Source organism: Aphelocoma coerulescens, chromosome 3, assembly GCF_041296385.1.
Source record: "Aphelocoma coerulescens isolate FSJ_1873_10779 chromosome 3, UR_Acoe_1.0, whole genome shotgun sequence".
NCBI classification, from domain to species: domain Eukaryota; kingdom Metazoa; phylum Chordata; class Aves; order Passeriformes; family Corvidae; genus Aphelocoma; species Aphelocoma coerulescens.
The window spans coordinates 26919868-26943664 of NC_091016.1; positions in this window are offsets into that span (position 1 = coordinate 26919868).

Sequence of the window (23797 nt, forward strand, 5' to 3'; positions counted from 1 at the left end):
ATTGGGAAGAAGGGAACGGGAAAAAGAGCGCAAGGAACGAGTGCAGGGAAAAATTGGGAAGAAGGGAACGATAAAAAGAGCGCAAGGAACGAGTTCAGGGAAAAATCCAGAAGAAGGAAACGAGAAAAAGAGCGCAAGGAACGAGTGCAGGGAAAAATTGGGAAGAAGGGAACGGGAAAAGGACTTCAACGAACGGGTGCAGGGAAAAATTGGGAAGAAGGGAGCGGGAAAAAGAGCGCAAGGAACGAGTGCAGGGAAAAATTGGGAAGAAGGGAACGGGAAAAAGAGTGCAAGGAACGAGTTCAGGGAAAAATTGGGAAAAAGTGAGCGGGAAAGAGAGCGCAAGGAAAAAGTGCAGGGAAAAATTGGGAAGAAGGGAGCAGGAAAAGTAGCGCAACGAGCGAGTGCAGGGACAAATTGGGAAGAAGGGAACGGGAAAAAGAGCGCAAGGAACGAGTGCAGGGAAAAATTGGGAAGAAGGGATCGGGAAAAAGAGCGCAAGGAACGAGTGCAGGGAAAAATTGGGAAGAAGGGAACGGGAAAAAGAGCGCAACGAACGGGTGCGGGGAAAAATCCAGAAGAAGGGAACGAGAAAAAGAGCGCAAGGAACGAGTGCGGGGAAAAATTGGGAAGAAGGGAACGGGAAAAAGAGAGCAAGGAACGAGTGCAGAGAAAAATTGGGAAGAAGGGAACGAGAAAAAGCGCAAGGAACGAGTGCAGGGAAAAATTGGGAAGAAGGGAACGAGAACAAGAGCTCAAGGAACGAGTGCAGGGATAAATTGGGAAGAAGGGAACGAGAAAAAGAGCGCAAGGAACGAGTGCAGGGAAAAATTGGGAAGAAGGGAACGAGAAAAAGAGCGCAAGGAACGAGTGCAGGGATAAATTGGGAAGAAAGGAACGGGAAAAAGAGCGCAACGAACGAGTGCAGGGGAAAATCCAGAAGAAGGGAACGAGAAAAAGAGCGCAAGGAATGAGTGCGGGGAAAAATTGGGAAGAAGGGAACGAGAAAAAGTGCGCAAGGAACGAGTGCGGGGAAAAATTGGGAAGAAGGGAACGAGAAAAAGAGCGCAACGAACGAGTGCGGGGATAAATTGGGAAGAAGGGAACGGGAAAAAGAGCGCAAGGAACGAGTTCAGGGAAAAATTGGGAAGAAGGGAACGGGAAAAAGATCGCAAGGAACGAGTTCAGGGAAAAATTGGGAAGAAGGGAACGAGAAAAAGAGCGCAAGGAACGAGTGCAGGGAAAAATCCAGAAGAAGGGAACGAGAAAAAGAGCTCAAGGAACGAGTGAGGGGAAAAATTAGGAAGAAGGGAACGGGAAAAAGAGCACAAGGAACGAGTGCGGGAAAAAATTGGGAAGAAGGGAACGAGAAAAAGAGCGCAACGAACGAGTTCAGGGAAAAATTGGGAAGAAGGGAACGGGAAAAAGAGCGCAAGGAACGAGTGCGGGGAAAAATTGGGAAGAAGGGAACGGGAAAAAGAGCGCAAGGAACGAGTGCAGGGAAAAATTGGGAAGAAGGGAACAGGAAAAAGAGCGCAAGGAACGAGTGCAGGGAAAAATTGGGAAGAAGGGAACGAGAAAAAGAGCGCAACGAACGAGTGCAGGGATAAATTGGGAAGAAGGGAACGAGAAAAAGAGCGCAAGGAACGAGTGCAGGGATAAATTGGGAAGAAGGGAACGAGAAAAAGAGCGCAAGGAACGAGTGCGGGGAAAAATTGGGAAGAAGGGAACGAGAAAAAGAGCGCAAGGAACGAGTGCAGGGAAAAATCCAGAAGAAGGGAATGAGAAAAAGAGCGCAACAAACGAGTGCAGGGAAAAATTGGGAAGAAGGGAACGGGAAAAAGAGCGCAAGGAACGAGTGCGGGGAAAAATTCGGAAGAAGGGAACGAAAAAACGAGCGCAAGGAATGAGTGCAGGGAAAAATTGGGAAGAAGGGAACGATAAAAAGAGCGCAACGAACGAGTTCAGGGAAAAATCCAGAAGAAGGAAACGAGAAAAAGAGCGCAAGGAACGAGTGCAGGGAAAAATCGGGAAGAAGGGAACGGGAAAACGAGCGAAATGAATGAGTGCAGGGAAAAATTGGGAAGAAGGGAACGAGAAAAAGAGCGCAAGGAACCAGTTCAGGGAAAAATTGGGAAGAAGGGAACGGGCAAAAGAGCGCAAGGAACGAGTGCAGGGAAAAATTGGGAAGAAGGGAACGGGAAAAAGAACGCAAGGAACGAGTGCAGGGAAAAAATCCAGAAGAAGGGAACGGGAAAAAGAGCGCAAGGAATGAGTGTGGGGAAAAATTGGGAAGAATGGAACGGGAAAAAGAGCGCAAGGAACGAGTGCAGGGAAAAATTGGGAAGAAGGGAACGGGAAAAAGAGCGCAACGAACGAGTGCAGGGGAAAAGCGGGAAGAAGGGAACGAGAAAAAGCGTGCAACGAACGAGTGCAAAATAAATGCGGGAAGAAGGGAACGAGAAAAAGCGTGCAACGAACGAGTGCAGGGGAAAAACGGGAAGAAGGGAACGAGAAAAAGCGTGCAACGAACGAGTGCAGGGGAAAAGCGGCAAGAAGGGAACGAGAAAAATCGTGCAACGAACGAGTGCAGGAAAAAAGCGGGAAGAAGGGAACGAGAAAAAGCGTGCAACGAACAAGTGCAAGGGAAAAGCGGGAAGAAGGGAACGAGAAAAAGCGTGCAACGAACGAGTGCAAAATAAAATCGGGAAGAAGGGAACGAGAAAAAGCGTGCAACGAACGAGTGCAGGGAAAAAGCGGGAAGAAGGGAACGAGAAAAAGCGTGCAACGAACGAGTGCAGGGAAAAAGCGGGAAGAAGGGAATGAGAAAAAGCTTGCAACGAACGAGTGCAGGGGAAAAACGGGAAGAAGGGAACGAGACAAAGCGTGCAACGAACGAGTGCAGGGAAAAAGCGGGAAGAAGGGAACGAGAAAAAGCGTGCAACGAACGAGTGCAGGGGAAAAGCAAGAAGAAGGGAACGAGAAAAAGCGTGCAACGAACGAGTGAAGGGAAATGCGGGAAAAAGGGAACGGGAAAAAGAGCGCAAGGAACGAGTTCACGGAAAAATCCAGAAGAAGGGAACGAGAAAAAGAGCGCAAGGAACAAGTGCGGGGGAAAATTGGGAAGAAAGGAACGAGAAAAAGAGCGCAAGGAACGAGTGCAGGGAAAAATTGGGAAGAAGGGAACAGGAAAAAGAGCGCAAGGAACGAGTGCAGGGAAAAATTGGGAAGAAGGGAACGAGAAAAAGAGCGCAACGAACGAGTGCAGGGATAAATTGGGAAGAAGGGAACGAGAAAAAGAGCGCAAGGAACGAGTGCAGGGATAAATTGGGAAGAAGGGAACGGGAAAAAGAGCGCAAGGAACGAGTGCGGGGAAAAATTGGGAAGAAGGGAACGAGAAAAAGAGCGCAAGGAACGAGTGCAGGGAAAAATCCAGAAGAAGGGAATGAGAAAAAGAGCGCAACAAACGAGTGCAGGGAAAAATTGGGAAGAAGGGAACGGGAAAAAGAGCGCAAGGAACGAGTGCAGGGAAAAATTCGGAAGAAGGGAACGAAAAAACGAGCGCAAGGAATGAGTGCAGGGAAAAATTGGGAAGAAGGGAACGATAAAAAGAGCGCAAGGAACGAGTTCAGGGAAAAATCCAGAAGAAGGAAACGAGAAAAAGAGCGCAAGGAACGAGTGCAGGGAAAAATCGGGAAGAAGGGAACGGGAAAACGAGCGAAATGAATGAGTGCAGGGAAAAATTGGGAAGAAGGGAACGAGAAAAAGAGCGCAAGGAACCAGTTCAGGGAAAAATTGGGAAGAAGGGAACGGGCAAAAGAGCGCAAGGAACGAGTGCAGGGAAAAATTGGGAAGAAGGGAACGGGAAAAAGAACGCAAGGAACGAGTGCAGGGAAAAAATCCAGAAGAAGGGAACGGGAAAAAGAGCGCAAGGAATGAGTGTGGGGAAAAATTGGGAAGAATGGAACGGGAAAAAGAGCGCAAGGAACGAGTGCAGGGAAAAATTGGGAAGAAGGGAACGGGAAAAAGAGTGCAACGAACGAGTGCAGGGGAAAAGCGGGAAGAAGGGAACGAGAAAAAGCGTGCAACGAACGAGTGCAAAATAAATGCGGGAAGAAGGGAACGAGAAAAAGCGTGCAACGAACGAGTGCAGGGGAAAAACGGGAAGAAGGGAACGAGAAAAAGCGTGCAACGAACGAGTGCAGGGGAAAAGCGGCAAGAAGGGAACGAGAAAAATCGTGCAACGAACGAGTGCAGGAAAAAAGCGGGAAGAAGGGAACGAGAAAAAGCGTGCAACGAACGAGTGCAAAATAAAAGCGGGAAGAAGGGAACGAGAAAAAGCGTGCAACGAACGAGTGCAGGGAAAAAGCGGGAAGAAGGGAATGAGAAAAAGCTTGCAACGAACGAGTGCAGGGGAAAAACGGGAAGAAGGGAACGAGACAAAGCGTGCAACGAACGAGTGCAGGGAAAAAGCGGGAAGAAGGGAACGAGAAAAAGCGTGCAACGAACGAGTGCAGGGGAAAAGCAAGAAGAAGGGAACGAGAAAAAGCGTGCAATGAACGAGTGAAGGGAAATGCGGGAAGAAGGGAACGAGAAAAAGCGTGCAACGAACGAGTGCAGGGGAAAAAATCGTGAAAAAGGGAACGAGAAAAAGCGTGCAACGAACGAGTGCAGGGAAAAAGCGGGAAGAAGGGAACGAGAAAAAGCGTGCAACGAACGAGTGCAGGGGAAAAGCGGGAAGAAGGGAACGAGAAAAAGCGTGCAACGAACGAGTGCAGGAAAAAAGCGGGAAGAAGGGAACGAGAAAAAGCGTGCAACGAACGAGTGCAGGGAAAAAGCGGGAAGAAGGGAACGAGAAAAAGCGTGCAACGAACGAGTGCAGGGAAAAAGCGGGAAGAAGGGAACGAGAAAAAGCGTGCAACGAACTAGTGGAGGAAAAAAGCGGTAAGAAGGGAACGAGAAAAAGCGTGCAACGAACGAGTGCAGGGAAATGCGGGAAGAAGGGAACGAGAAAAAGCGTGCAACGAACGAGTGCAAAATAAAATCGGGAAGAAGGGAACGAGAAAAAGCGTGCAAAGAAAGAGTGCAGGGGAAAAGCAGGAAGAAGGGAACGAGAAAAAGCTTGCAACGAGCGAGTGAAGAAAAAAGCGGGAAGAAGGGAACTAGAAAAAGCGTGCAACGAATGAGTGCAGGGAAAAAGCGGGAAGAAGGGAACGAGAAAAAGCGTGCAACGAACGAGTGGAGGGAAAAAAGCGGGAAGAAGGGAACGAGAACAAGAGCTCAAGGAACGAGTGCAGGGATAAATTGGGAAGAAGGGAACGAGAAAAAGAGCGCAAGGAACGAGTGCAGGGAAAAATTGGGAAGAAGGGAACGAGAAAAAGAGCGCAAGGAACGAGTGCGGGGAAAAATTGGGAAGAAAGTAACGGGAAAAAGAGCGCAAGGAACGAGTGCGGGGATAAATTGAGAAGAAGGGAACGGGAAAAAGAGCGCAAGGAACGAGTGCAGGGAAAAATTGGGAAGAAGGAAACGAGAAAAAGAGCGCAAGGAACGAGTGCGGGGAAAAATTGGGAAGAAGGGAACGGGAAAACGAGCGCAACGAACGAGTGCAGGGAAAAATCCAGAAGAAGGGAACGAGAAAAAGAGCGCAAGGAACGAGTTCAGGGAAAAATTGGGAAGAAGGGAACAGGAAAAAGAACGCAAGGAACGAGTGCAGGGAAAAAATCCAGAAGAAGGGAACGGGAAAAAGAGCGCAATGAATGAGTGCAGGGAAAAATTGGGAAGAAGGGAACGGGAAAAAGAGTGCAAGGAACGAGTGCAGGGAAAAAGCGGGAAGAAGGGAACGAGAAAAAGCGTGTAACGAACGAGTGCAGGGAAAAAGCGGGAAGAAGGGAACGAGAAAAAGCGTGCAACCAACGAGTGCAGGGAAAAAGCGGGAAGAAGGGAACGAGAAAAAGAGCGCAACGAACGAGTGCAGGGAAAAAGTGGGAAGAAGGGAACGAGAAAAAGCGTGCAACGAACGAGTGCAGGGAAAAACCGGGAAGAAGGGAACGAGAAAAAGCATGCAACGAACGAGTGCAAAATAAAAGCGGGAAGAAGGGAACGAGAAAAAGCGTGCGAAGAACGAGTGCAAAATAAAATCGGGAAGAAAGGAACGAGAAAAAGCGTGCAACGAACGAGTGCAGGGGAAAAGCGGGAAGAAGGGAACGAGAAAAAGCGTGCAACGAACTAGTGCAAAATAAAATCGGGAAGAAGGGAACGAGAAAAAGCGTGCAACGAACGAGTGCAAAATAAAATCGGGAAGAAGGGAACGAGAAAAAGCGTGCAAGGAACGAGTGCAGGGAAAAATGGGGAAGAAGGGAACGAGAACAAGAGCGCAAGAAACGAGTGCAGGGATAAATTGGGAAGAAGGGAACGAGAAAAAGAGCGCAAGGAACGAGTGCAGGGGAAAAATCCAGAAGAAGGGAACGAGAAAAAGAGCGCAAGGAACGAGTTCAGGGAAAAATTGGGAAGAAGGGAACGGGAAAAAGAGCGCAAGGAACGAGTGCGGGGAAAAATTGGGAAGAAGGGAACGGGAAAAAGAGCGCAAGGAACGAGTGCGGGGAAAAATTGGGAAGAAGGGAACGAGAAAAAGAGCGCAAGGAACGAGTGCAGGGAAAAATCCAGAAGAAGGGAACGAGAAAAAGAGCGCAAGGAACGAGTGCGGGGAAAAATTGGGAAGAAAGTAACGGGAAAAAGAGCGCAACGAACGAGTGCGGGGATAAATTGAGAAGAATGGAACGGGAAAAAGAGCGCAAGGAACGAGTGCAGGGAAAAATCCAGAAGAAGGGAACGAGAAAAAGAGCGCAACGAACGAGTGCGGGGATAAATTGGGAAGAAGGGAACGGGAAAAAGAGCGCAAGGAACGAGTTCAGGGAAAAATTGGGAAGAAGGGAACGGGAAAAAGATCGCATGGAACGAGTTCAGGGAAAAATTGGGAAGAAGGGAACGAGAAAAAGAGCGCAAGGAACGAGTGCAGGGAAAAATCCAGAAGGGAACGAGAAAAAGAGCGCAAGGAACGAGTGCGGGGAAAAATTAGGAAGAAGGGAACGGGAAAAAGAGCGTAAGGAACGAGTGCAGGGAAAAATTGGGAAGAAGGGAACGGGAAAAAGAGCGCAAGGAACGAGTGCGGAGAAAAATTGGGAAAAAGGGAACGGGAAAAAGAGCGCAAGGAAAGAGTGCGGGGAAAAATTGGGAAGAAGGGAACGGGAAAAACAGCGCAACGAACGAGTGCAGGGAAAAATCCAGAAGAAGGGAACGAGAAAAATAGCGCAACGAACGAGTGCAGGGATAAATTGGGAAGAAAGGAACGGGAAAAAGAGCGCAACGAACGAGTGCAGGGGAAAATCCAGAAGAAGGGAACGAGAAAAAGAGCGCAAGGAATGAGTGCGGGGAAAAATTGGGAAGAAGGGAACGGGAAAAAGTGCGCAAGGAACGAGTGCGGGGAAAAATTGGGAAGAAGGGAACGGGAAAAAGAGCGCAACGAACGAGTGCGGGGAAAAATTGGGAAGAAGGGAACGGGAAAAAGAGCGCAACGAACGAGTGCAGGGAAAAATCCAGAAGAAGGGAACGAGAAAAATAGCGCAACGAACGAGTGCAGGGATAAATTGGGAAGAAAGGAACGGGAAAAAGAGCGCAACGAATGAGTGCAGGGGAAAATCCAGAAGAAGGGAACGAGAAAAAGAGCGCAAGGAATGAGTGCGGGGAAAAATTGGGAAGAAGGGAACGGGAAAAAGTGCGCAAGGAACGAGTGCGGGGAAAAATTGGGAAGAAGGGAACGGGAAAAAGAGCGCAACGAACGAGTGCGGGGAAAAATTGGGAAGAAGGGAACGGGAAAAAGAGCGCAACGAACGAGTGCAGGGAAAAATCCAGAAGAAGGGAACGAGAAAAATAGCGCAACGAACGAGTGCAGGGATAAATTGGGAAGAAAGGAACGGGAAAAAGAGCGCAACGAACGAGTGCAGGGGAAAATCCAGAAGAAGGGAACGAGAAAAAGAGCGCAAGGAATGAGTGCGGGGAAAAATTGGGAAGAAGGGAACGGGAAAAACTGCGCAAGGAACGAGTGCGGGGAAAAATTGGGAAGAAGGGAACGGGAAAAAGAGCGCAACGAACGAGTGCGGGGAAAAATTGGGAAGAAGGGAACGGGAAAAAGAGCGCAACGAACGAGTGCAGGGAAAAATCCAGAAGAAGGGAACGAGAAAAATAGCGCAACGAACGAGTGCAGGGATAAATTGGGAAGAAAGGAACGGGAAAAAGAGCGCAACGAACGAGTGCAGGGGAAAATCCAGAAGAAGGGAACGAGAAAAAGAGCGCAAGGAATGAGTGCGGGGAAAAATTGGGAAGAAGGGAACGAGAAAAAGTGCGCAAGGAACGAGTGCGGGGAAAAATTGGGAAGAAGGGAACGAGAAAAAGAGCGCAACGAACGAGTGCGGGGATAAATTGGGAAGAAGGGAACGGGAAAAAGAGCGCAAGGAACGAGTTCAGGGAAAAATTGGGAAGAAGGGAACGGGAAAAAGATCGCAAGGAACGAGTTCAGGGATAAATTGGGAAGAAGGGAACGAGAAAAAGAGCGCAAGGAACGAGTGCAGGGAAAAATCCAGAAGAAGGGAACGAGAAAAAGAGCTCAAGGAACGAGTGAGGGGAAAAATTAGGAAGAAGGGAACGGGAAAAAGAGCACAAGGAACGAGTGCGGGAAAAAATTGGGAAGAAGGGAACGAGAAAAAGAGCGCAACGAACGAGTTCAGGGAAAAATTGGGAAGAAGGGAACGGGAAAAAGAGCGCAAGGAACGAGTGCGGGGAAAAATTGGGAAGAAGGGAACGGGAAAAAGAGCGCAAGGAACGAGTGCAGGGAAAAATTGGGAAGAAGGGAACAGGAAAAAGAGCGCAAGGAACGAGTGCAGGGAAAAATTGGGAAGAAGGGAACGAGAAAAAGAGCGCAACGAACGAGTGCAGGGATAAATTGGGAAGAAGGGAACGAGAAAAAGAGCGCAAGGAACGAGTGCAGGGATAAATTGGGAAGAAGGGAACGAGAAAAAGAGCGCAAGGAACGAGTGCGGGGAAAAATTGGGAAGAAGGGAACGAGAAAAAGAGCGCAAGGAACGAGTGCAGGGAAAAATCCAGAAGAAGGGAATGAGAAAAAGAGCGCAACAAACGAGTGCAGGGAAAAATTGGGAAGAAGGGAACGGGAAAAAGAGCGCAAGGAACGAGTGCGGGGAAAAATTCGGAAGAAGGGAACGAAAAAACGAGCGCAAGGAATGAGTGCAGGGAAAAATTGGGAAGAAGGGAACGATAAAAAGAGCGCAAGGAACGAGTTCAGGGAAAAATCCAGAAGAAGGAAACGAGAAAAAGAGCGCAAGGAACGAGTGCAGGGAAAAATCGGGAAGAAGGGAACGGGAAAACGAGCGAAATGAATGAGTGCAGGGAAAAATTGGGAAGAAGGGAACGAGAAAAAGAGCGCAAGGAACCAGTTCAGGGAAAAATTGGGAAGAAGGGAACGGGCAAAAGAGCGCAAGGAACGAGTGCAGGGAAAAATTGGGAAGAAGGGAACGGGAAAAAGAACGCAAGGAACGAGTGCAGGGAAAAAATCCAGAAGAAGGGAACGGGAAAAAGAGCGCAAGGAATGAGTGTGGGGAAAAATTGGGAAGAATGGAACGGGAAAAAGAGCGCAAGGAACGAGTGCAGGGAAAAATTGGGAAGAAGGGAACGGGAAAAAGAGCGCAACGAACGAGTGCAGGGGAAAAGCGGGAAGAAGGGAACGAGAAAAAGCGTGCAACGAACGAGTGCAAAATAAATGCGGGAAGAAGGGAACGAGAAAAAGCGTGCAACGAACGAGTGCAGGGGAAAAACGGGAAGAAGGGAACGAGAAAAAGCGTGCAACGAACGAGTGCAGGGAAAAAGCGGGAAGAAGGGAACGAGAAAAATCGTGCAACGAACGAGTGCAGGAAAAAAGCGGGAAGAAGGGAACGAGAAAAAGCGTGCAACGAACGAGTGCAAGGGAAAAGCGGGAAGAAGGGAACGAGAAAAAGCGTGCAACGAACGAGTGCAGGAAAAAAGCGGGAAGAAGGGAACGAGAAAAAGCGTGCAACGAACGAGTGCAAAATAAAAGCGGGAAGAAGGGAACGAGAAAAAGCGTGCAACGAACGAGTGCAGGGAAAAAGCGGGAAGAAGGGAATGAGAAAAAGCTTGCAACGAACGAGTGCAGGGGAAAAACGGGAAGAAGGGAACGAGACAAAGCGTGCAACGAACGAGTGCAGGGAAAAAGCGGGAAGAAGGGAACGAGAAAAAGCGTGCAACGAACGAGTGCAGGGGAAAAGCAAGAAGAAGGGAACGAGAAAAAGCGTGCAACGAACGAGTGAAGGGAAATGCGGGAAAAAGGGAACGGGAAAAAGAGCGCAAGGAACGAGTTCACGGAAAAATCCAGAAGAAGGGAACGAGAAAAAGAGCGCAAGGAACAAGTGCGGGGGAAAATTGGGAAGAAAGGAACGAGAAAAAGAGCGCAAGGAACGAGTGCAGGGAAAAATCCAGAAGAAGGGAATGAGAAAAAGGGCGCAACGAACGAGTGCAGGGAAAAATTGGGAAGAAGGGAACGGGGAAATGAGCGCCAGGAACGAGTGCAGGGAAAAATCCAGAAGTAGGGACGAGAAAAAGAGCGCAACGAACGAGTTCAGGGAAAAATTGGGAAGAAGGGAACGGGAAAAAGAGCGCAAGGAACGAGTGCGGAGAAAAATTGGGAAAAAGGGAACGGGAAAAAGAGCGCAAGGAACGAGTGCAGGGAAAAGTCCAGAAGAAGGAAACGAGAAAAAGAGCGCAAGGAACGAGTGCGGGGAAAAATTGGGAAGAAGGGAACGGGAAAACGAGCGCAACGAAGGAGTGCAGGGAAAAATCCAGAAGAAGGGAACGAGAAAAAGAGCGCAAGGAACGAGTTCAGGGAAAAATTGGGAAGAAGGGAACGGGAAAAAGAACGCAAGGAACGAGTGCAGGGAAAAAATCCAGAAGAAGGGAACGGGAAAAAGAGCGCAATGAATGAGTGCAGGGAAAAATTGGGAAGAAGGGAACGGGAAAAAGAGTGCAAGGAACGAGTGCAGGGAAAAAGCGGGAAGAAGGGAACGAGAAAAAGCGTGTAACGAACGAGTGCAGGGAAAAAGCGGGAAGAAGGGAACGAGAAAAAGCGTGCAACCAACGAGTGCAGGGAAAAAGCGGGAAGAAGGGAACGAGAAAACGTGCAACGAACAAGTGCAGGGAAAAATTGGGAAGAAGGGAACGAGAAAAAGAGCGCAAGGAACGAGTGCGGGGAAAAATTGGGAAGAAGGGAACGGGAAAAAGAGCGCAAGGAACGAGTGCGGGGAAAAATTGGGAAGAAGGGAACGAGAAAAAGAGCGCAAGGAACGAGTGCAGGGAAAAATCCAGAAGAAGGGAACGAGAAAAAGAGCGCAACGAACGAGTGCGGGGATAAATTGGGAAGAAGGGAACGGGAAAAAGAGCGCAAGGAACGAGTTCAGGGAAAAATTGGGAAGAAGGGAACGGGAAAAAGATCGCAAGGAACGAGTTCAGGGAAAAATTGGGAAGAAGGGAACGAGAAAAAGAGCGCAAGGAACGAGTGCAGGGAAAAATCCAGAAGAAGGGAACGAGAAAAAGAGTGCAAGGAACGAGTGCGGGGAAAAATTAGGAAGAAGGGAACGGGAAAAAGAGCGCAAGGAACGAGTGCGGGGATAAATTGGGAAGAAAGGAACGGGAAAAAGAGCGCAAGGAACGAGTGCAGGAAAAAATTGGGAAGAAGGGAACGAGAAAAAGAGCGCAAGGAACGAGTGCAGGGAAAAATCCAGAAGAAGGGAATGAGAAAAATAGCGCAACAAACGAGTGCAGGGAAAAATTGGGAAGAAGGGAACGGGAAAAAGAGCGCAAGGAACGAGTGCAAGGAAAAATTCGGAAGAAGGGAACGAAAAAATGAGCGCAAGGAACGAGTGCAGGGAAAAATTGGGAAGAAGGGAACGAGAAAAGATCGCAAGGAACGAGTGCAGGGAAAAATTGGGAAGAAGGGAACGGGAAAACGAGCGCAATGAATGAGTGCAGGGAAAAGTTGGGAAGAAGGGAACGAGAAAAAGAGCGCAAGGAATGAGTGCACGGGAAGAATTGGGAAGAAGGGAACGAGAAAAAGAGCGCAACAAACCAGTTCAGGGAAAAATTGGGAAGAAGGGAACGGGCAAAAGAGCGCAAGGAACGAGTGCAGGGAAAAAATCCAGAAAATGGGAACGGGAAAAAGAGCGCAAGGAATGAGTGCAGGGAAAAAATCCAGAAGAAGGGAGCGGGAAAAAGAGCGCAAGGAATGAGTGCGGGGAAAAATTGGGAAGAAGGGAACAGGAAAAAGAACGCAAGGAACGAGTGCAGGGAAAAATTGGGAAGAAGGGAACGATAAAAAGAGCGCAAGGAACGAGTTCAGGGAAAAATCCAGAAGAAGGAAACGAGAAAAAGAGCGCAAGGAACGAGTGCAGGGAAAAATTGGGAAGAAGGGAACGGGAAAAGGACTTCAACGAACGGGTGCAGGGAAAAATTGGGAAGAAGGGAGCGGGAAAAAGAGCGCAAGGAACGAGTGCAGGGAAAAATTGGGAAGAAGGGAACGGGAAAAAGAGTGCAAGGAACGAGTTCAGGGAAAAATTGGGAAAAAGTGAGCGGGAAAGAGAGCGCAAGGAAAAAGTGCAGGGAAAAATTGGGAAGAAGGGAGCAGGAAAAGTAGCGCAACGAGCGAGTGCAGGGACAAATTGGGAAGAAGAGAACGGGAAAAAGAGCGCAAGGAACGAGTGCAGGGAAAAATTGGGAAGAAGGGATCGGGAAAAAGAGCGCAAGGAACGAGTGCAGGGAAAAATTGGGAAGAAGGGAACGGGAAAAAGAGCGCAACGAACGGGTGCGGGGAAAAATCCAGAAGAAGGGAACGAGAAAAAGAGCGCAAGGAACGAGTGCGGGGAAAAATTGGGAAGAAGGGAACGGGAAAAAGAGAGCAAGGAACGAGTGCAGAGAAAAATTGGGAAGAAGGGAACGAGAAAAAGCGCAAGGAACGAGTGCAGGGAAAAATTGGGAAGAAGGGAACGAGAACAAGAGCTCAAGGAACGAGTGCAGGGATAAATTGGGAAGAAGGGAACGAGAAAAAGAGCGCAAGGAACGAGTGCAGGGAAAAATTGGGAAGAAGGGAACGAGAAAAAGAGCGCAAGGAACGAGTGCAGGGATAAATTGGGAAGAAAGGAACGGGAAAAAGAGCGCAACGAACGAGTGCAGGGGAAAATCCAGAAGAAGGGAACGAGAAAAAGAGCGCAAGGAATGAGTGCGGGGAAAAATTGGGAAGAAGGGAACGAGAAAAAGTGCGCAAGGAACGAGTGCGGGGAAAAATTGGGAAGAAGGGAACGAGAAAAAGAGCGCAACGAACGAGTGCGGGGATAAATTGGGAAGAAGGGAACGGGAAAAAGAGCGCAAGGAACGAGTTCAGGGAAAAATTGGGAAGAAGGGAACGGGAAAAAGATCGCAAGGAACGAGTTCAGGGAAAAATTGGGAAGAAGGGAACGAGAAAAAGAGCGCAAGGACCGAGTGCAGGGAAAAATCCAGAAGAAGGGAACGAGAAAAAGAGCTCAAGGAACGAGTGAGGGGAAAAATTAGGAAGAAGGGAACGGGAAAAAGAGCACAAGGAACGAGTGCGGGAAAAAATTGGGAAGAAGGGAACGAGAAAAAGAGCGCAACGAACGAGTTCAGGGAAAAATTGGGAAGAAGGGAACGGGAAAAAGAGCGCAAGGAACGAGTGCGGGGAAAAATTGGGAAGAAGGGAACGGGAAAAAGAGCGCAAGGAACGAGTGCAGGGAAAAATTGGGAAGAAGGGAACAGGAAAAAGAGCGCAAGGAACGAGTGCAGGGAAAAATTGGGAAGAAGGGAACGAGAAAAAGAGCGCAACGAACGAGTGCAGGGATAAATTGGGAAGAAGGGAACGAGAAAAAGAGCGCAAGGAACGAGTGCAGGGATAAATTGGGAAGAAGGGAACGAGAAAAAGAGCGCAAGGAACGAGTGCGGGGAAAAATTGGGAAGAAGGGAACGAGAAAAAGAGCGCAAGGAACGAGTGCAGGGAAAAATCCAGAAGAAGGGAATGAGAAAAAGAGCGCAACAAACGAGTGCAGGGAAAAATTGGGAAGAAGGGAACGGGAAAAAGAGCGCAAGGAACGAGTGCGGGGAAAAATTCGGAAGAAGGGAACGAAAAAACGAGCGCAAGGAATGAGTGCAGGGAAAAATTGGGAAGAAGGGAACGATAAAAAGAGCGCAAGGAACGAGTTCAGGGAAAAATCCAGAAGAAGGAAACGAGAAAAAGAGCGCAAGGAACGAGTGCAGGGAAAAATCGGGAAGAAGGGAACGGGAAAACGAGCGAAATGAATGAGTGCAGGGAAAAATTGGGAAGAAGGGAACGAGAAAAAGAGCGCAAGGAACCAGTTCAGGGAAAAATTGGGAAGAAGGGAACGGGCAAAAGAGCGCAAGGAACGAGTGCAGGGAAAAATTGGGAAGAAGGGAACGGGAAAAAGAACGCAAGGAACGAGTGCAGGGAAAAAATCCAGAAGAAGGGAACGGGAAAAAGAGCGCAAGGAATGAGTGTGGGGAAAAATTGGGAAGAATGGAACGGGAAAAAGAGTGCAAGGAACGAGTGCAGGGAAAAAGCGGGAAGAAGGGAACGAGAAAAAGCGTGTAACGAACGAGTGCAGGGAAAAAGCGGGAAGAAGGGAACGAGAAAAAGCGTGCAACCAACGAGTGCAGGGAAAAAGCGGGAAGAAGGGAACGAGAAAACGTGCAACGAACAAGTGCAGGGAAAAATTGGGAAGAAGGGAACGAGAAAAAGAGCGCAAGGAACGAGTGCGGGGAAAAATTGGGAAGAAGGGAACGGGAAAAAGAGCGCAAGGAACGAGTGCGGGGAAAAATTGGGAAGAAGGGAACGAGAAAAAGAGCGCAAGGAACGAGTGCAGGGAAAAATCCAGAAGAAGGGAACGAGAAAAAGAGCGCAACGAACGAGTGCGGGGATAAATTGGGAAGAAGGGAACGGGAAAAAGAGCGCAAGGAACGAGTTCAGGGAAAAATTGGGAAGAAGGGAACGGGAAAAAGATCGCAAGGAACGAGTTCAGGGAAAAATTGGGAAGAAGGGAACGAGAAAAAGAGCGCAAGGAACGAGTGCAGGGAAAAATCCAGAAGAAGGGAACGAGAAAAAGAGTGCAAGGAACGAGTGCGGGGAAAAATTAGGAAGAAGGGAACGGGAAAAAGAGCGCAAGGAACGAGTGCGGGGATAAATTGGGAAGAAAGGAACGGGAAAAAGAGCGCAAGGAACGAGTGCAGGAAAAAATTGGGAAGAAGGGAACGAGAAAAAGAGCGCAAGGAACGAGTGCAGGGAAAAATCCAGAAGAAGGGAACGGGAAAAAGAGCGCAAGGAACGAGTGCGGGGAAAAATTGGGAAGAAGGGAACGAGAAAAAGAGCGCAAGGAACGAGTGCAGGGATAAATTGGGAAGAAGGGAACGAGAAAAAGAGCGCAAGGAACGAGTGCAGGGAAAAATCCAGAAGAAGGGAATGAGAAAAATAGCGCAACAAACGAGTGCAGGGAAAAATTGGGAAGAAGGGAACGGGAAAAAGAGCGCAAGGAACGAGTGCAAGGAAAAATTCGGAAGAAGGGAACGAAAAAACGAGCGCAAGGAACGAGTGCAGGGAAAAATTGGGAAGAAGGGAACGAGAAAAGATCGCAAGGAACGAGTGCAGGGAAAAATTGGGAAGAAGGGAACGGGAAAACGAGCGCAATGAATGAGTGCAGGGAAAAGTTGGGAAGAAGGGAACGAGAAAAAGAGCGCAAGGAATGAGTGCACGGGAAGAATTGGGAAGAAGGGAACGAGAAAAAGAGCGCAACAAACCAGTTCAGGGAAAAATTGGGAAGAAGGGAACGGGCAAAAGAGCGCAAGGAACGAGTGCAGGGAAAAAATCCAGAAGATGGGAACGGGAAAAAGAGCGCAAGGAATGAGTGCAGGGAAAAAATCCAGAAGAAGGGAGCGGGAAAAAGAGCGCAAGGAATGAGTGCGGGGAAAAATTGGGAAGAAGGGAACAGGAAAAAGAACGCAAGGAACGAGTGCAGGGAAAAAATCCAGAAGAAGGGAACGGGAAAAAGAGCGCAAGGAATGAGTGCAGGGAAAAATTGGGAAGAAGGGAACGGGAAAAAGAGCGCAAGGAACGAGTGCAGGGAAAAATTGGGAAGAAGGGAACGATAAAAAGAGCGCAAGGAACAAGTTCAGGGAAAAATCCAGAAGAAGGAAACGAGAAAAAGAGCGCAAGGAACGAGTGCAGGGAAAAATTGGGAAGAAGGGAACGGGAAAAGGACTTCAACGAACGGGTGCAGGGAAAAATTGGGAAGAAGGGAGCGGGAAAAAGAGCGCAAGGAACGAGTGCAGGGAAAAATTGGGAAGAAGGGAACGGGAAAAAGAGTGCAAGGAACGAGTTCAGGGAAAAATTGGGAAAAAGTGAGCGGGAAAGAGAGCGCAAGGAAAAAGTGCAGGGAAAAATTGGGAAGAAGGGAGCAGGAAAAGTAGCGCAACGAGCGAGTGCAGGGACAAATTGGGAAGAAGGGAACGGGAAAAAGAGCGCAAGGAACGAGTGCAGGGATAAATTGGGAAGAAGGGAACGAGAAAAAGAGCGCAAGGAACGAGTGCGGGGAAAAATTGGGAAGAAGGGAACGAGAAAAAGAGCGCAAGGAACGAGTGCAGGGAAAAATCCAGAAGAAGGGAATGAGAAAAAGAGCGCAACAAACGAGTGCAGGGAAAAATTGGGAAGAAGGGAACGGGAAAAAGAGCGCAAGGAACGAGTGCGGGGAAAAATTCGGAAGAAGGGAACGAAAAAACGAGCGCAAGGAATGAGTGCAGGGAAAAATTGGGAAGAAGGGAACGATAAAAAGAGCGCAACGAACGAGTTCAGGGAAAAATCCAGAAGAAGGAAACGAGAAAAAGAGCGCAAGGAACGAGTGCAGGGAAAAATCGGGAAGAAGGGAACGGGAAAACGAGCGAAATGAATGAGTGCAGGGAAAAATTGGGAAGAAGGGAACGAGAAAAAGAGCGCAAGGAACCAGTTCAGGGAAAAATTGGGAAGAAGGGAACGGGCAAAAGAGCGCAAGGAACGAGTGCAGGGAAAAATTGGGAAGAAGGGAACGGGAAAAAGAACGCAAGGAACGAGTGCAGGGAAAAAATCCAGAAGAAGGGAACGGGAAAAAGAGCGCAAGGAATGAGTGTGGGGAAAAATTGGGAAGAATGGAACGGGAAAAAGAGCGCAAGGAACGAGTGCAGGGAAAAATTGGGAAGAAGGGAACGGGAAAAAGAGCGCAACGAACGAGTGCAGGGGAAAAGCGGGAAGAAGGGAACGAGAAAAAGCGTGCAACGAACGAGTGCAAAATAAATGCGGGAAGAAGGGAACGAGAAAAAGCGTGCAACGAACGAGTGCAGGGGAAAAACGGGAAGAAGGGAACGAGAAAAAGCGTGCAACGAACGAGTGCAGGGGAAAAGCGGCAAGAAGGGAACGAGAAAAATCGTGCAACGAACGAGTGCAGGAAAAAAGCGGGAAGAAGGGAACGAGAAAAAGCGTGCAACGAACAAGTGCAAGGGAAAAGCGGGAAGAAGGGAACGAGAAAAAGCGTGCAACGAACGAGTGCAAAATAAAATCGGGAAGAAGGGAACGAGAAAAAGCGTGCAACGAACGAGTGCAGGGAAAAAGCGGGAAGAAGGGAACGAGAAAAAGCGTGCAACGAACGAGTGCAGGGAAAAAGCGGGAAGAAGGGAATGAGAAAAAGCTTGCAACGAACGAGTGCAGGGGAAAAACGGGAAGAAGGGAACGAGACAAAGCGTGCAACGAACGAGTGCAGGGAAAAAGCGGGAAGAAGGGAACGAGAAAAAGCGTGCAACGAACGAGTGCAGGGGAAAAGCAAGAAGAAGGGAACGAGAAAAAGCGTGCAACGAACGAGTGAAGGGAAATGCGGGAAAAAGGGAACGGGAAAAAGAGCGCAAGGAACGAGTTCACGGAAAAATCCAGAAGAAGGGAACGAGAAAAAGAGCGCAAGGAACAAGTGCGGGGGAAAATTGGGAAGAAAGGAACGAGAAAAAGAGCGCAAGGAACGAGTGCAGGGAAAAATTGGGAAGAAGGGAACAGGAAAAAGAGCGCAAGGAACGAGTGCAGGGAAAAATTGGGAAGAAGGGAACGAGAAAAAGAGCGCAAGGAACGAGTGCAGGGATAAATTGGGAAGAAGGGAACGAGAAAAAGAGCGCAAGGAACGAGTGCGGGGAAAAATTGGGAAGAAGGGAACGAGAAAAAGAGCGCAAGGAACGAGTGCAGGGAAAAATCCAGAAGAAGGGAATGAGAAAAAGAGCGCAACAAACGAGTGCAGGGAAAAATTGGGAAGAAGGGAACGGGAAAAAGAGCGCAAGGAACGAGTGCAGGGAAAAATTCGGAAGAAGGGAACGAAAAAACGAGCGCAAGGAATGAGTGCAGGGAAAAATTGGGAAGAAGGGAACGATAAAAAGAGCGCAAGGAACGAGTTCAGGGAAAAATCCAGAAGAAGGAAACGAGAAAAAGAGCGCAAGGAACGAGTGCAGGGAAAAATTGGGAAGAAGGGAACAGGAAAAAGAGCGCAAGGAACGAGTGCAGGGATAAATTGGGAAGAAGGGAACGAGAAAAAGAGCGCAAGGAACGAGTGCAGGGATAAATTGGGAAGAAGGGAACGAGAAAAAGAGCGCAAGGAACGAGTGCAGGGAAAAATCCAGAAGAAGGGAATGAGAAAAAGAGCGCAACAAACGAGTGCAGGGAAAAATTGGGAAGAAGGGAACGGGAAAAAGAGCGCAAGGAACGAGTGCAGGGAAAAATTCGGAAGAAGGGAACGAAAAAACGAGCGCAAGGAATGAGTGCAGGGAAAAATTGGGAAGAAGGGAACGATAAAAAGAGCGCAAGGAACGAGTTCAGGGAAAAATCCAGAAGAAGGAAACGAGAAAAAGAGCGCAAGGAACGAGTGCAGGGAAAAATCGGGAAGAAGGGAACGGGAAAACGAGCGAAATGAATGAGTGCAGGGAAAAATTGGGAAGAAGGGAACGAGAAAAAGAGCGCAAGGAACCAGTTCAGGGAAAAATTGGGAAGAAGGGAACGGGCAAAAGAGCGCAAGGAACGAGTGCAGGGAAAAATTGGGAAGAAGGGAACGGGAAAAAGAACGCAAGGAACGAGTGCAGGGAAAAAATCCAGAAGAAGGGAACGGGAAAAAGAGCGCAAGGAATGAGTGTGGGGAAAAATTGGGAAGAATGGAACGGGAAAAAGAGCGCAAGGAACGAGTGCAGGGAAAAATTGGGAAGAAGGGAACGGGAAAAAGAGTGCAACGAACGAGTGCAGGGGAAAAGCGGGAAGAAGGGAACGAGAAAAAGCGTGCAACGAACGAGTGCAAAATAAATGCGGGAAGAAGGGAACGAGAAAAAGCGTGCAACGAACGAGTGCAGGGGAAAAACGGGAAGAAGGGAACGAGAAAAAGCGTGCAACGAACGAGTGCAGGGGAAAAGCGGCAAGAAGGGAACGAGAAAAATCGTGCAACGAACGAGTGCAGGAAAAAAGCGGGAAGAAGGGAACGAGAAAAAGCGTGCAACGAACGAGTGCAAAATAAAAGCGGGAAGAAGGGAACGAGAAAAAGCGTGCAACGAACGAGTGCAGGGAAAAAGCGGGAAGAAGGGAATGAGAAAAAGCTTGCAACGAACGAGTGCAGGGGAAAAACGGGAAGAAGGGAACGAGACAAAGCGTGCAACGAACGAGTGCAGGGAAAAAGCGGGAAGAAGGGAACGAGAAAAAGCGTGCAACGAACGAGTGCAGGGGAAAAGCAAGAAGAAGGGAACGAGAAAAAGCGTGCAATGAACGAGTGAAGGGAAATGCGGGAAGAAGGGAACGAGAAAAAGCGTGCAACGAACGAGTGCAGGGGAAAAAATCGTGAAAAAGGGAACGCGGAAAAGCGTGCAACGAACGAGTGCAGGGAAAAAGCGGGAAGAAGGGAACGAGAAAAAGCGTGCAACGAACGAGTGCAGGGGAAAAGCGGGAAGAAGGGAACGAGAAAAAGCGTGCAACGAACGAGTGCAGGAAAAAAGCGGGAAGAAGGGAACGAGAAAAAGCGTGCAACGAACGAGTGCAGGGAAAAAGCGGGAAGAAGGGAACGAGAAAAAGCGTGCAACGAACGAGTGCAGGGAAAAAGCGGGAAGAAGGGAACGAGAAAAAGCGTGCAACGAACGAGTGGAGGAAAAAAGCGGTAAGAAGGGAACGAGAAAAAGCGTGCAACGAACGAGTGCAGGGAAATGCGGGAAGAAGGGAACGAGAAAAAGCGTGCAACGAACGAGTGCAAAATAAAATCGGGAAGAAGGGAACGAGAAAAAGCGTGCAAAGAAAGAGTGCAGGGGAAAAGCAGGAAGAAGGGAACGAGAAAAAGCTTGCAACGAGCGAGTGAAGAAAAAAGCGGGAAGAAGGGAACTAGAAAAAGCGTGCAACGAATGAGTGCAGGGAAAAAGCGGGAAGAAGGGAACGAGAAAAAGCGTGCAACGAACGAGTGGAGGGAAAAAAGCGGGAAGAAGGGAACGAGAACAAGAGCTCAAGGAACGAGTGCAGGGATAAATTGGGAAGAAGGGAACGAGAAAAAGAGCGCAAGGAACGAGTGCAGGGAAAAATTGGGAAGAAGGGAACGAGAAAAAGAGCGCAAGGAACGAGTGCGGGGAAAAATTGGGAAGAAAGTAACGGGAAAAAGAGCGCAAGGAACGAGTGCGGGGATAAATTGAGAAGAAGGGAACGGGAAAAAGAGCGCAAGGAACGAGTGCAGGGAAAAATTGGGAAGAAGGAAACGAGAAAAAGAGCGCAAGGAACGAGTGCGGGGAAAAATTGGGAAGAAGGGAACGGGAAAACGAGCGCAACGAACGAGTGCAGGGAAAAATCCAGAAGAAGGGAACGAGAAAAAGAGCGCAAGGAACGAGTTCAGGGAAAAATTGGGAAGAAGGGAACAGGAAAAAGAACGCAAGGAACGAGTGCAGGGAAAAAATCCAGAAGAAGGGAACGGGAAAAAGAGCGCAATGAATGAGTGCAGGGAAAAATTGGGAAGAAGGGAACGGGAAAAAGAGTGCAAGGAACGAGTGCAGGGAAAAAGCGGGAAGAAGGGAACGAGAAAAAGCGTGTAACGAACGAGTGCAGGGAAAAAGCGGGAAGAAGGGAACGAGAAAAAGCGTGCAACCAACGAGTGCAGGGAAAAAGCGGGAAGAAGGGAACGAGAAAAAGAGCGCAACGAACGAGTGCAGGGAAAAAGTGGGAAGAAGGGAACGAGAAAAAGCGTGCAACGAACGAGTGCAGGGAAAAACCGGGAAGAAGGGAACGAGAAAAAGCATGCAACGAACGAGTGCAAAATAAAAGCGGGAAGAAGGGAACGAGAAAAAGCGTGCGAAGAACGAGTGCAAAATAAAATCGGGAAGAAAGGAACGAGAAAAAGCGTGCAACGAACGAGTGCAGGGGAAAAGCGGGAAGAAGGGAACGAGAAAAAGCGTGCAACGAACTAGTGCAAAATAAAATCGGGAAGAAGGGAACGAGAAAAAGCGTGCAACGAACGAGTGCAAAATAAAATCGGGAAGAAGGGAACGAGAAAAAGCGTGCAAGGAACGAGTGCAGGGAAAAATGGGGAAGAAGGGAACGAGAACAAGAGCGCAAGAAACGAGTGCAGGGATAAATTGGGAAGAAGGGAACGAGAAAAAGAGCGCAAGGAACGAGTGCAGGGGAAAAATCCAGAAGAAGGGAACGAGAAAAAGAGCGCAAGGAACGAGTTCAGGGAAAAATTGGGAAGAAGGGAACGGGAAAAAGAGCGCAAGGAACGAGTGCGGGGAAAAATTGGGAAGAAGGGAACGGGAAAAAGAGCGCAAGGAACGAGTGCGGGGAAAAATTGGGAAGAAGGGAACGAGAAAAAGAGCGCAAGGAACGAGTGCAGGGAAAAATTGGGAAGAAAGTAACGGGAAAAAGAGCGCAACGAACGAGTGCGGGGATAAATTGAGAAGAATGGAACGGGAAAAAGAGCGCAAGGAACGAGTGCAGGGAAAAATTGGGAAGAAGGGAACGAGAAAAAGAGCGCAACGAACGAGTGCGGGGATAAATTGGGAAGAAGGGAACGGGAAAAAGAGCGCAAGGAACGAGTTCAGGGAAAAATTGGGAAGAAGGGAACGGGAAAAAGATCGCATGGAACGAGTTCAGGGAAAAATTGGGAAGAAGGGAACGGGAAAAAGATCGCAAGGAACGAGTTCAGGGAAAAATTGGGAAGAAGGGAACGAGAAAAAGAGCGCAAGGAACGAGTGCAGGGAAAAATCCAGAAGAAGGGAACGAGAAAAAGAGTGCAAGGAACGAGTGCGGGGAAAAATTAGGAAGAAGGGAACGGGAAAAAGAGCGCAAGGAACGAGTGCGGGGATAAATTGGGAAGAAAGGAACGGGAAAAAGAGCGCAAGGAACGAGTGCAGGAAAAAATTGGGAAGAAGGGAACGAGAAAAAGAGCGCAAGGAACGAGTGCAGGGAAAAATCCAGAAGAAGGGAACGGGAAAAAGAGCGCAAGGAACGAGTGCGGGGAAAAATTGGGAAGAAGGGAACGAGAAAAAGAGCGCAAGGAACGAGTGCAGGGATAAATTGGGAAGAAGGGAACGAGAAAAAGAGCGCAAGGAACGAGTGCAGGGAAAAATCCAGAAGAAGGGAATGAGAAAAATAGCGCAACAAACGAGTGCAGGGAAAAATTGGGAAGAAGGGAACGGGAAAAAGAGCGCAAGGAACGAGTGCAAGGAAAAATTCGGAAGAAGGGAACGAAAAAACGAGCGCAAGGAACGAGTGCAGGGAAAAATTGGGAAGAAGGGAACGGGAAAAAGATCGCAAGGAACGAGTGCAGGGAAAAAATCCAGAAGATGGGAACGGGAAAAAGAGCGCAAGGAATGAGTGCAGGGAAAAATCCAGAAGAAGGGAACGAGAAAAAGAGTGCAAGGAACGAGTGCGGGGAAAAATTAGGAAGAAGGGAACGGGAAAAAGAGCGCAAGGAACGAGTGCAGGGAAAAAATCCAGAAGAAGGGAACGGGAAAAAGAGCGCAAGGAATGAGTGCAGGGAAAAATTGGGAAGAAGGGAACGGGAAAAAGAGCGCAAGGAACGAGTGCAGGGAAAAATTGGGAAGAAGGGAACGATAAAAAGAGCGCAAGGAACGAGTTCAGGGAAAAATCCAGAAGAAGGAAACGAGAAAAAGAGCGCAAGGAACGAGTGCAGGGAAAAATTGGGAAGAAGGGAACGGGAAAAGGACTTCAACGAACGGGTGCAGGGAAAAATTGGGAAGAAGGGAGCGGGAAAAAGAGCGCAAGGAACGAGTGCAGGGAAAAATTGGGAAGAAGGGAACGGGAAAAAGAGTGCAAGGAACGAGTTCAGGGAAAAATTGGGAAAAAGTGAGCGGGAAAGAGAGCGCAAGGAAAAAGTGCAGGGAAAAATTGGGAAGAAGGGAGCAGGAAAAGTAGCGCAACGAGCGAGTGCAGGGACAAATTGGGAAGAAGGGAACGGGAAAAAGAGCGCAAGGAACGAGTGCAGGGAAAAATTGGGAAGAAGGGATCGGGAAAAAGAGCGCAAGGAACGAGTGCATGGAAAAATTGGGAAGAAGGGAACGGGAAAAAGAGCGCAACGAACGGGTGCGGGGAAAAATCCAGAAGAAGGGAACGAGAAAAAGAGCG